Source organism: Mirounga leonina, unplaced genomic scaffold (genome assembly GCF_011800145.1).
Source record: "Mirounga leonina isolate KUSES-001 unplaced genomic scaffold, KU_Mleo_1.0 Mir_178, whole genome shotgun sequence".
Taxonomy (NCBI): Eukaryota; Metazoa; Chordata; class Mammalia; order Carnivora; family Phocidae; genus Mirounga; species Mirounga leonina.
The window spans coordinates 3496866-3510562 of record NW_023270464.1 but is presented as its reverse complement, the minus strand read 5'-3'; the positions used below and the strand labels follow the sequence as shown (position 1 = coordinate 3510562).

The following is a 13697-nucleotide window of genomic DNA, read 5'->3' as shown; positions in this document are numbered from 1 at the left end:
TGATGTGTATTTTATATAGGATAAGGGTAATTTAACTACAGAGACTTATGTAATGTCAAAGAACCTTTTTTCTTCTATAACTTTATGCTTCTAAGCTCTTTAGGTCTTTTGTGAGAAAATGACTTAAATATAAGATTATTAAACTGACTTTGATTCCTAACAATTCCTTATTTTATACCTGCCACCACCATACAATAATTGAAAAGCATTAGAGGCATGCATATGTGTGGGGCAAATGTCAGGATATATAAGGCATAGTCTTGCCATCAGAAAGTCTACAAATTTAATTTAACAAGCATTTGTTGAGTCTCCATGATGGAAAAGGCATATACTAGGTACTTGGTGATACCCCAAATGAGTAAGGCGTAGCCTCCCTCTTCAAGAAATGTATTGTCTAATGTATTAGCTACCAATCATGGTATGCTAACTCTAACACAAAGATAACTTGTGGTATGGGAAACAGAATGTTTTTACACACATCACTTCATGAGATCCTTTTAAGAAGACAGTGAGTGAATTGTATGGTCTTAGAGCTGATGGGGAGTGGAGCCAAGCTATCACCCACGTTCTCTGCTGCCTTCAGTTTGGTTATGGTACTCAATGAGTATGCTGTAAATGGTGTTTACTCAACAACAGGGTTCTTCAATGAGACACAAGCATGAAAATTCAGTTACTTTAGAGGCAACTGTGCTTTTAATCTACTGAACATTGTGCTAATTCAAAATACAAAAATGCAATTCTTGCCCACAAATTAATTTCTAAAATTGTAATAATAAAAAAATTAAAAATGCCATTAGAATTCCTCGATATTTTTGTATGCTTTGTGATTTTTTTTTTCATGTCTCTGTGTGCCCTCTGTTGTCCTGTTATATATTGGCCTTTTCCTCATTTCTCTTATATATCACACTGCCTTTGGGTGTTTCTCATATCTGCACCACAGCAAATGACAGTAGGTATCCTATCTGTACTTTCATGGTACAGTGGATGTACCCTAACCCACCCACCATGTACTGGAGTCTGAGAGTAACAGATCTTCATTACTTCCAAAAGTCAGTGGTCTTCACGGTAACAGAATGCTCAAAGTCACTAGGCTATGTCTAACCTCTGAGTCTTGTATGTATTATTTCCTTATATTGCATAATTACAATTAACATATATGTTATTGTAATTGTGCTATATAATGAAATATTACACAACCCCAGAAAAAAAAAATTTAGAAGAGAGTTGTTTTTATGAAAATTTAATTGAATGTTTTTGAAAGACTTTATAACGCTGCTATTGAAAAGGCAAGTGTCAATTCAGGGAAAATATAAAAATCTGGAAAGATTCTACACTCAAATTGCTTTTTAACTGTCTTTAAATTGTTCACTTCACTGGCTGATAAATAGAATTGCTACATTGTAAGTGGTTAAAATGCAAGAGGAACAAAGAGCTACAATCATACTCAAAGAAAAAATGATCTTGGTCTACATACAAATTTGTGGATAAATACATATTTATTATTTATGTGTTTAAATCTGATTTTTTTTCAAAATATATTTCAGTACTTTTGTTAACTTCTTGTCTTATGTGACTGTTAAAAATTAGTTAACCAGATGCTGACCTCAGTGAAAGTATCTGGCAGGTCAGGCAGTGAGGGCTTATAAGTGTTGGCAACCAAGTACCTCTGATTCCTTCAACTTTTCATGAAAAACAAAGGACCATCCAGAAGCCCTTGGAAAATGCTGTTAGAGTGTTAGCAAGTTCTCAAAACCTGTATTTGTTTTCATATCTCACATTTATTTTAATATTTTGCAGATTTTTCCTTTAAAACTTTGCAATGATTATTCTGAAATAGCTCTCCCATCATCTATTGTCTTTATTTGTCTCCTTTATACCTTATTTATTCTTAATTTACTATTAATGTTTGTGTCAGTATATGCTGTCTGTTATTTTCTTGTTTAAGGCTTTCCGTGTCCCTATTTCTCCTAAGTCTATCATGGAAGAAAGACTCATTTGCATAATTTTCTGTTTCTGACAACCAGCTCATTTCCCCAATCTTACCCTGGGATATGTCAGTGCAAGTAGCTAAACGTCAAGAAGGACCTGAACAGCAAGAGCTAGAGAGGCATTAAAACAAAATAAATACTTATTTCAAGCAAGAGGACTCAAAATAGCATGTGAAATAAATATTGAACTACAGATTATGATTTGGCCTTGAATGACATCTGAAAAGAAAATAGAATGACTTCTAAAAAGAAACCAGAATGACTTCTAAATGAAGCCTGAGAAATTTTTTAAACAGGACTAGAGACACCAACTTTCACACTGGCCATGAAAGCCCTGGAGTGTTGGGAACTACACTGAAATTTGCCTCCTGGTCTGAGTATGAAATGCAAAGTGAACTCCTTCCAAAAGGAATTTTGCCACAGGGAATCTGCATATACTGCACACGTCTTTCCAGCTAGGGGAGTGTTCAGGTTTTCAGGCGATTGGGACAGGAATTTTTTTTTTTTATAGGAAAATGTAAAATGGGGTATAAACTTTCCTGGAGAAGAACTATTTATAGAAACTTTCTGTTTATTTTGTGGGTAGAAAAAATAATCTCATTTGCTTTTGAGACTTGTCAACTCTCCTGGTATGGTTTTACAAATACCAACTCTACCTCACAGAGGATTAAACAAGTCATAAATTTCAAGGATATGGCAGAAATAGAACCAAAGCTACCTTATTCAACCTCCTCCTGTCTTGTATATCTATCCATCTTACCCCACAAGAAGCTATGTAATTAATATATTGCTCAACTTTTGTTGAAGAGAGTGAGCTTTATGTTGTCACTTCACATTGTGCATGGGTATAACTCTGTCTGGAAAAGAAATGTGTTATCCCATACCCGGAACTCCAGTTGCAAGAATGAAATAAGATAGGACGACAAACTTGGGCTTACAAAGCAAAGGATTGACTTTATCTTTTTCATGCCCAATGAACTTATTTAAATTCTTGAAGGTACTTTATTCTGGTGACCCACTTAATTTACCACAATTCAACAGCGGGGGTGAAAACAATGTTACATAGTTGATAGAAGTGGAATCTCTCTTTAGTGTTGCAACTCACAGAGCCCTAGCTACATCTGAAAGATTAGCTGGCACAGTACTAGATTGGTGCACTTACAAGTAAATTTTTCAGAGCTGAAATTTCTGCTTTATGTCTTTGGACACTGGGCACATTACTAAAAGAACACATGAATGAAAAACAAATCCCTTACTGTATGAGGCACCTAAACAGGTAGCATTAGCATTCTAGACTTTGAAGGAAAACTCTTTTGGATCTTCCAAATTCAGTCTCTTATGAATCTATGATTTTCTGGGATTTCTATTTCTATCAACCTTCCATCCTTCCATACATGCTTCCAGGAACACACACACACACACACACACACACACAGAAATAAATTATGTGACTTTGTTTCTTGAGTTCTGCCTCTATATTCCTCAATAACAAAGGGTAATGCAAGAGCTGAGACTCCTATTACAGATTTCATTGTGTTGTCTGAGTAATTGTCACTGAGGGAACACCTTAGTTATAAATATATACCTTTGTCTTGAACAGACTTGGGCATATACACAGTAGCATCACCTCCAGACTAAGAAACACCCTCCATACAAATTTAACTTCATCTGTATCTTCAGATTTTACCTAGTTATCTTTTTTTTTTTTTTTAAGATTTTATTTATTTATTTGACAGAGAGAGACACAGCGAGAGAGGGAACACAAGCAGGGGGAGTGGGAGAGGGAGAAGTAGACTCCCCGCTGAGCAGGGAGCCCGATGCGGGGCTCGATCCCAGTACCCTGGGATCATGACCTGAGCCGAAGGCAGACGCTTAATAACTGAGCCACCCAGGCGCCCCTCAAGTCAGTGTTTTACTTGGTAAACATGTCTGAGACCATGCATCCATGGCTGCTAAGCACCATGGCGGACAGGGCTAGAAAGGTAACAGCTTTATTTTGAGCAGGGGGCAAAGACAAGGCAGCACTTTACAGCTACATTGTAACTAGATCCTGCATCCAGATTTTACCTAATTTTCAATGAAAAAAATGGATTTAGGTGTAAGCAACAAAATCAGGTGTCAGTTAATTCCATTCATTCATTTTCTGGTTTACATTTTGGTGCTTTCTTTCCACGCCTATAATACCAGTCTATTGACAGATGTATTAATGTAAACTTTTGTTTTTCATCTTCTAAACCTTAAAAAATGGAACTGAAGATTTTGTATATATAATTTCCAGGGCAGTCCTCTACCAAAACAGCTTTCCTCTGACTATACATTTGTCAAAGTCTTGGGAGAGAAAATGAATAGAATAGCTTTCTTTGTTACACAGAAGGATCCATACTCCAAAAAACAAATTATGTCCTGAGGTTTTTTGAATGTTACAAAGACAAATCCAATGCCAGAGATTTTTGTGGAATACATCTTTTTAGTTCTATGTAACTGCACTCTTAGCATTTACAAATAAATACAGAAAATAAAAAATATATATTTCACTGTTGAAATAGAATGTAAAATTGTAACTGTTAAATAAAAACTTCAACAAATGTTTGAATATCTATAAATGCAGACAAAGGTATACTTAATGAATTGGATAAATTAAAACCCAGATTTTCCAATCTGAAGATTTCTTTACACAATTCTTTTTTGAAATACAATTATTCTCCATTTTGTCATTTTTTTCCCCATGAATCAACCATGGGATGTCTTGCAACCATCTTCTGCATTCTATCTAGATTATTAGGGGCTTGTATGCAGGGACAAAGAATTGTTGCTTTTGTTTTTTAAGAACACTTTATTTTTCTGGCATAGTAATCAACCAAATATAATAGCACCAAGATAATTATTTCTTGATATCACTTTCCCTGATTAAACCTCTTAGAATTAATGTTTCTCATGAATGCTTAACAAATTTTGATTTCTAAAAAGATTTTATTTATTTGAGAGAGAGAGAGCACAAGCAGGGTGAGGGGCAGAGGAAGAAGCAGACTCCCTGCTCAGCAGGGAGCCTGATGTGGGCTCATCCCTGGACTCCAGGATCATGACCTAAGCGAAAGCAGATGCTTAACCCACTGAGCCACCCAGGCGCCCCACAAATTATGATTAAATAACTAATTTTTAGAGTTAAATCACACATGATCCTTGGTTTCTTATCTGCATAAGAAAGGTGTATAGATTGCAAGACACAAAAATTCATTCAAATTACTTACATGAAAAAATGAGAATTAAGGAGGATTACAGGGTCTCTGATGGAACCGAAGTTCCACAGAACAGCCAGGTCTTAGGAAAGAACTGCTCCAAGGAACGATCTATAGTCAGTAATTTCTCACTTTCTTTCCTCTCTGCTCCTTTTTCTCTACTCTGGAATCCTGATAAAACATAGTGTAATATACCATCTGCATGCAGCCTGGGTCTACATTTCTTCCATTGAAGAAGCCAGCCAGAATGATACTGAAATGTCCTTGCTCAGATTCCAAATTTTAATATGAACATGGTCTCTGGTTGACCTGTCTGGATCACGTGCTCACTCCAGGATTATTTGCTTTTGTTGGGTGAGGATGAGTGGTGTTAGTGTCCAGTTGTGTAAACCCAAATGTTCCTATTGGAACCACGAGAATGGGAATTGGAGGGAAAGAAGGGAAGTAGGAAGTAAATCCCCAGAAAAGTATGAAAATAGCTAAACAACTACCCAAAAATAACTTCTGCAAGGGTCTTGGACCAGAGGCTTCCAAAGTTGCTTTTGATTCTAAAATTTTTAATTCCTTTTTCAGATTAGATGTTTCTTTTAAATTTTTAATTTTTTTCATTGAAGTGAAATCCACATAACATTAAAATTAACTGTTTTAAAGTCTGAAATCAATGGCATTTTTATACAACTATCATCTTTGTCAAGTTTCAAAACATATTCACCACCCCAAAAGAAAACATACCATGCCCATTAGCAGTCACTCCTTATCCGCCCCCCCCCCACTTCTTCTCTGTCTGGTAAACACTAATCTTTGTTCTATTTCTATGAATTTATCTATTCCGGGTGTGTCATATAAATAGAATCATACATTATGTGATCTTTTGAGTCTGGCTTCTTTCTTTTAGCATAATATTTTTTAAGGTTTATTCATATTTAGCATTCTTTTTTGTCATTTAATAATTTTCTATTATGTGTATATACTACAATTTATCTATTCATCCATTGATTGAGATTTGGGCTCTTACCACCTTCTAGTTATTGTGCATAGAGCTGTTATGAACATGTGTGTACACGTATTTGTTTAAGGACCTTTTTTCCAATTCTGGGTGTACATCTAAGAATGGAATTGCTGAGTCATGTGGTAATTCTACATTTAACTTTTTGGCAACCACCAAACTGTTTTCCACAGCAGCTGAAAATTTTACATTATCACCAGCAATGTATAAGAATTAAAATTTCCCCATATGCTTGCCAGACTTATTATTTTCCTTTTCTAAAAAAAAATTATGCCGGCTATCCTAGTGAGTTTAAAGTGACACCTCCCTGTGGTTTTAATTTTCATTTTCCTGAAGACCAGTGATTTTGAATATCTTTTCATGTGTTAGTTGGCCATTTGTAAATCTTTGGAGAAATGTCTATTCAAACCCTTTGTCCATTAAAAAAAATGGTTAGTTTTTGAGCTGTAATAGATCTTTATATATTCTGGGTACTAGACCCTTATCAGATAAATAATTTGCCAATATGCTGCTCCTTTCTGTAAGTTGTCTTTTTACTTTTTTGATAATGTCCTTTGATGCTTAAAGTTTTTCACTTGGTAAAGTTCAATTTGCCTAATTTTTTTATTGCTTATAATTATGGTGTCATATCTAAGAATCCATTGCCAAATCTAAGATTGTGAAGATTTGGCCCTATGATTTCTTCTGAAAGTTTTATAGATATATCTCTTACATTCATTCAGTTCTTTAGTCCATTTTGAGTTAATTTTTTATATGGCATTAACTAAGGGTCTAACATTATTTTGTATGTGGCTATCCAACTTTCCCAGCACCATTTGTCGAAAAGACTATTCTTTTCTCCATTGAATGGTCTTGGCAAATTTATTGAAAATCAATTGGCCATAGAAAATGGCTTTATTTCTGGACTCTCAAGTCCATTTCATTGGTCTATATGTCTACCTTTATGACACTGCCACAGGATTTTGATTACTGTAGATTTGTAGTAAGTTTTGAAATCAGGAAATGCAAGTCTTACAACTTTGGTGGGTTTTTTTTTTTTTCAATATTATTTTGATATTTGGTGTTCCTTGTAATACTATATAAATTTAAGTATTGTCTTTTCTATTTCTGTAAACAAGACCACCAGAGTTTTGGTAGGGATTGCATTATATCTGTAGATTGCTCTGGGTGGTATTGCTGTCTTAACAATACTGAATCTTCCAATCCATGAATACAATATGTTTTTCCATTTATTTAGGTCTTCTTCAATTTCTTCCAGTAATGTTTTGTAATTTTCAGTGTGGCTACAGTGTTATTTGGTTAAATCTATTCCTAGATACTATATTCTTTTTGAAGCTATTGTGAATGGAATTAATTTTTAATTTCCTTTTCAGATCATTTATTACTATTATATAGATCTTATATCCTACAACATTGCTGAATTTTTTATTAGCTCTAATAGTCTTCGGTGAATTCTTTAGGATTTTCCATATATGTGATTATGTCATCTATGAATAGGGTAGTTTTACTTCTGCCTTTTCTATTTGAATATCTTTTATTTATTTTTCTTGTCTAATTGCTTTGACTAGAACTTTTAGTCCAATATTGAATACAAATGTCAAAAGCATGCACTCTTTTCTTGCTCCTGATCTTAGGGGAAAGTTTTCAGACTTTCACCATTGAGTATGTTATTTGTGGGTTTTTTATAAATACCTTTTACCAGGTTGAGGAAGTTCTTATATATCTAGATTGATAAATGATTATATCATGAAAGGGTGCTGGGTTTTGTCAAATGCTTCTTCTGTATCTTTTGAGACTATCATATAGTTCTTTTCCTTCATTCTATTAATGTGAAGATTTACTTTATTTTCATATGGTGAGCCACTCTTGCATTCCTGAGATTGATGCCACTTGGTCATGTATAAGTCCTTTCAATATAATGTTGGATTCAGTTTGCCAGTATTTTGTTGATTGTTTACATCAATATTCGTAAGGTATTTTTGTCTGTAGTTTTCTTGTGATGTTTTTGTCTGGCTTGGGTATCAGGGTTGATGTTAGCCTTATCAAATAAGTTAGATAATATTTCCTCCTCTTCTATTTTTGAAAGAGTTTGAGAAAGATTGGTGTTAATTCTTTAAATATTTGATAGAATTCACAGGTGAAGTTATCTGGTACTGGGTTTTTCTTTTGGGGGAGGTTTTCCATTATTCATTCAATCTCTTTACTTGCTATAGGTTTTTCTCAGATTTTTTATTTTTTCTTGAGTCACTTTTTAGTAGTTTGTGCATTTCTAGGAATTTGTCCATTTCATTTATGTTACCTGATTTGTTGGTGTAAAATAGCTCATAGTGTTCTCATGTTCATTTTTTTTCCCTTTAAGATCAGTAGTAATGTCTGATTTTAAAAATTTGAGTTTTCTCTCTCTCTTTTTAGTTTATATAGCTAAAAGTTTGCCAGTTTTCTGATTTTTTCCAAGAGTCAACTTTAGGTTTTGCTGATTTTATCTATTGTTTTCTGTTTTCTATTTCAATTTTCTCTGCTCTAATCCCCATTATTTCCCTCCTTCTGTTGGCTTTGGGGTTAGTTCTTCCCCCCCCCCATTTCCTTAAGATGTAAAGTTTAGGTCATTGATTAGAGATCTTCTTTTTTAATGCAGGCATTTACAACTATAAATTTCCCTATAAGTACTGTCTTCACTGTATCCTAAAAGTTTTAGTCAATCCACATTAGATATATTTTTTTAAGATTTTATTTATTTTGACAGAGAGCACAAGCAGGAGGAGCAGCAAGCAGAGGGAGAGGGAGAGGGAGAAACAGGCTCCCTGCTAAGCAAGGACCCTGATGCGGGACTCGATCCCAGGATGCTGGGATCATGACCTGGGCCAAAGGCAGACACCCAACCAACTGAGCCACCCAGGTGCCCCCCACATTAGATATTTTTGATGATAGGTTATTTCAGTTCATCATACCTTCATATTTAGGGCTTTTCTGCACACTATTCTTGTGGCTATCTCAATAAGTCACAGAAAACCAGGGAGAGTTGTTTTTAGGAGGTTCATATTTCTAGAGTTCTTATCTTTATATATTCTAAATTGTGGTATATATAAAAGAAATTAAAAAGCAAATTCTGTTTTCAAATTCCACCTAATCAAAGCAATAAAAGTTATCAATATACCAGGAAACACTGACAGACTTAGGAATATAAAATATCCTAAGCTAAAAACAAATTCAAACATGTTATTCCCAAGCCAAAACCCTTTACTCTTTCTTATTTTCCAAATGAATCCCAAGTGCCTTTTGAAGACAAGCAAAGAACTTTAATACATGGTTGCTATTCACATGTCCAACTCCACAACCCTCCTTTTTATTTTCTAGCAATACCTATTGTATCTTCCTACACAGCCTCCAATGTTCCATGCCTCTAGATCTTTGTCCATACCCTTCTTTTGCCTGGAGTGCTTGCCTGGAGTGCCCTTATCCTTTTTCTTTCCTTTGCTAAATATTCCTCATTTTTAAAGATTCATTTCTGGGATTTTTTTTTCCTCCAAGAAACCCCAGATATTCTTAAGTATAGTTTGTACTTTTGCCTAAACTTCACAGTTCATCTCTCTTTTTTTTTTTTTTACTGAATTAAACTGAAATTACCTGTTTTTGTGTTGGTTTCCCCCCACTAGAATGAAAGCTCTTAAGTCTGAAATCTGAATTTGATCATCATTTTCTCCATAGTGCCTCTTAAAAGCCATGGTACATAGTAAATGCTCAATGAATACATGTAGAGCTAAGTAAAAGAAGGCCATATATTTAATTGCTAAGTAGCATGGAGACCATAAGAGTAATAGAGATTAAAAAGCAAGTTAAGAGGTTGCCAAGAACTAAGGTGCCAGGAGAGTCATCAAGGAAACAGGACTTAGATGGGAGGAAAAAAAAAAAAAAGGTAAGTGAAGTCTAGGGGCTTACAATGAGAAAGTGAAGTCAAATGAGCAGAAACCTGGATAATCTTAGAAATAATGAGACTGGGCAGATTAGAAGGTACAAAGGTTTAAGGAGAATTGAGAACTGCCTGTGGATGTAGGGCAGACTGGCTGTGGAAGTTGGCTGGCTTGATATTGCGACCAGAAACACTCCCCTTCTGTGGTGTGTCTTCCCCATCTCTCCCTGATGGCAGGTAGTTAGGAATCTTCAAGAATGTCATCTGTATCTTGCAGAAGGTTGCTTTTTCCCAACTTTCCTCCCAGAAAGGCTTTGTCCTCAATGAATGTTGGAATTGGGTTCTAAGGAAGTGGTGGGTGGAAGCACTGAGAATCCCAGGAGTGACCTGGGCTGGGTCAGTGAGCCCCATAACTCCTGAGTGGATGGGGCCAGCTTAAAGCTGAATATTGCTTGTTATACACACCTGAATTTCCCTTAAGCTTGCAGTTGTTTTGTTTATCTGCTATTTTATGGGATACTAATTACATCCTAGGGCTACAGACTTCTAATGAGCCAGCACCTGGGAGATTAAACCTGGACTTGCTTCTTTGTAGAGATTTTATTTTTTAAACAGAGCATTTTAATATACAGCTGAAAGATAATAATTTTTCATTTAACATGTAATATTCTTTTGTGGATCAACCTATCATTATGCCTGATTATTCTACCACATTACAAGCTTTGTTAAAAGAAGAAAAAAAAACAGCTTGTCTTCCTGATGGTAAAAAAAAAAAAAAAAGGAAATAAAATAAACCAACTGAATATAAGTGATGCTATATATAAAAGGGGCCATAGGTTGCCATGGTAACCAAAGTTCTAAAAATGACAGAAAGAAAAGAACATCAGGTTGTTGTGACAAATGATACTTGAAGTGACAGGTTTCTTGTGGTGCTTGCTTTTAATTAATTCAGCTCTGTAAGGAATGTTATTATTGAATAATAGATTAATGTGGAAATCAGGAACATGGCTGGAAGATTTTTTTTTTTCCAGCACTGGGATAACTAATAAGAGAATGCAGAAAACAACTGGAGAGTGAAACTCTACTGTGAGAGAAGATGCCTGATGGTGGTTATCCAAGATCACATGATGAATATATGCACCATACGCTCTTGTAGATTGTGGGAACAGCTGTCTCCAGCAGCAGTAATCAAAGTGAAGCTAAAAATACAACAGTTACCACAAAGGAGAACAGTTGTGTAACATCAAAAATCACTAGCTTAAAAATTTTTTAAATACATCATTTTTATTGTTGGTGCTTTTTAGTAAGTGTTTCAATGTCTGATATGTAAAATGAAAATATATATGTAGGTAGGTATGGATGGATAGAAATGTATTTATATCCATGCAAAGGGTGTGTGTAACCTATTTCTTTCAGCAGAATGAGAGAGCCTGTGAATTCTTAAATAATAGTGCACCTCACATCTGGAGGCTGATTAGGCCCCTGATGAGGTATTTATAGATATTAAAATATATAGGCAATATCTAAACAAAACACTTTTATGATACACATGGAAAAGAAGATATCAGATTCTTCCTATAGTTGTAAAAATTGAGGAAAATAGAGATGAGATAACATGTCCACATGATATGAAGCTGAGATGAAAACCCGTCTTCACACTCCCAACACCCAATATCTACACTACCTGTTCCAGGCCTGGTTACAGTTGGGCTCCTTGACCTGGATCAAAGGAATTATTGGTGTATCTATTTATTTATTAGAGCCTCAGTGAAGCTCCATAAGGACATAGACACAAAGGAAAACAAAACAAAACCAAATTCAAATGGCATGGGTGGCAGACTCCTTCCTTATATGTACTTCAAGCTACAGAGTTTTGAGCTGGTTCAAATCCTAGTCACTTGTTTTGTTTGCTTCTAACTCCCTCTTCCACAACAGCGCCATGTTGCTCTGTCTCTATACACTGGCCACATTCTCTGGTAATTGTTAATAGCTCATCCTTACCTTTCAGACTGTGAGCTCCTTGAGGCAAAGTAAATGTATTTCCTTTACCTCATTTCTTGGCACACAGAAGGGGTTCAATACATTTTTTAAAGGAAGCAAGGAATAAATGAAACAAAACCTGCATGCCTAGGTGACCTCAGCTGAGTTTCACCATTATAATCATGTTAGTTCATTCGTCCATGAAACCCCTTTTTAAAAATTATGTTATGTTAATCACCATATATTACATCGTTAGTTTTTGATGTAATGTTCCATGATTCTCCATCAAACCTTTTTAAGGACAGACCTTATTTTAATGGTTGGGTGGGTGTGGTGAAGACAATGAGATATAGTACCTGCTTTTGTCTTGTTGTCTAGAGGGCAGCACAAAGTAATAATTAAGGTAGCAAGGTAAACACTACAATAGAAGTACATGCGCAGTTGAATATGGTAGGATAGAGGATTTTTAGAATCAGAGGCTTTAGAAAAATTTTCCATGAGAAAACAAAATTTAAAGAGAAGCCTAAGGAGAAGTTAGCTAGACAGAAAAGAGAGAAGATTGTTCTAAATCAAAGAGACACAAACCAGCACAAGATATTTGTGGAAACTGCTAGAAATGAAGTGTGGCTGAAATGCAGGAGCATGTGGAGGAGTGGGAAAGGAAGAGGGGATGAGGCTGTGAGCATACATTTCGTGGAGGGCCTTGCTCATCATGTCTTGACAGGAGGACCTAGTCTACTGTTAATGGGTAACCTCTGGGCCTTTTACATGTATATTTCATATTATGCAATTAATACCAGCTCACTATGAAAATTGGAAAGTATGACTAATAGAGGTGGGGGAAAGAGTACCAATTGTCTCCTTACCAGAAATACCCATTGTTAACTCACTTCAATATACTTTTTTTTTTTTCAGCCACGTGGGTATATGTAGACTTCTTTACATATAAAAATGTTAAAATCTAACACTAATTTTTTTTTAAAACAATCACCACTTAAGAAAAAATTGGAAGTACAGTACAAAGAATTTTTTTACTCTTAATAATTTGTGAGTAAGTTGTCCACTGGGTGCATCCAACCTCTCACCTCCACCCAAATACCTATCAACAAGGACATTCCCCTACCTGACCTCAGTTTAACACAATTCAACAACAACAAAAAAATCATGAAATTAACATAACGCATAATCCTCAGATCCTCAGGCTTAACTTTTTCCCAGTTGTTCCCAAATATCCTTTTAAGAAAGGGAGTCGGGTTCAGAATCACATGTTGCATTTGGCTGTCGTGTCTATTAAGTCTCCCATAGTCTGTAACAGTACTTTAGTCTTTCCAAGACTTTGATGATTTTGATACTTTCAAAAGTCTTACGGAAATTTTGGGATAGAATGTACCTCCATCTGGTTTAGTATAAAGTTTCCTCATGATTTGAATCTGAGTATGGATATTTGACAGGACTAACATAAGAAGAGATGTGCATTCTTCCTAATCTATCAGGTGGATGCTTAATTTTGGTTTGCGCCATTACTGATGATATTCATACTAATTGTTTAAGTTGCCAGCTAGAATTATCCACTGAGGGTG

General features: G+C 35.2%; 1 non-coding gene across 1 annotated transcript; it reads right to left on the bottom strand.

Moving 5' to 3' along the window:
• Positions 1-3913: 3913 nt before the first annotated feature.
• On the bottom strand, positions 3914-4044 carry LOC118023270. Its single transcript, XR_004682735.1, has one exon. It is a non-coding gene; the product is annotated as a small nucleolar RNA SNORA63 (small nucleolar RNA).
• Between the last annotated feature and the right edge of the window lie 9653 nt (positions 4045-13697).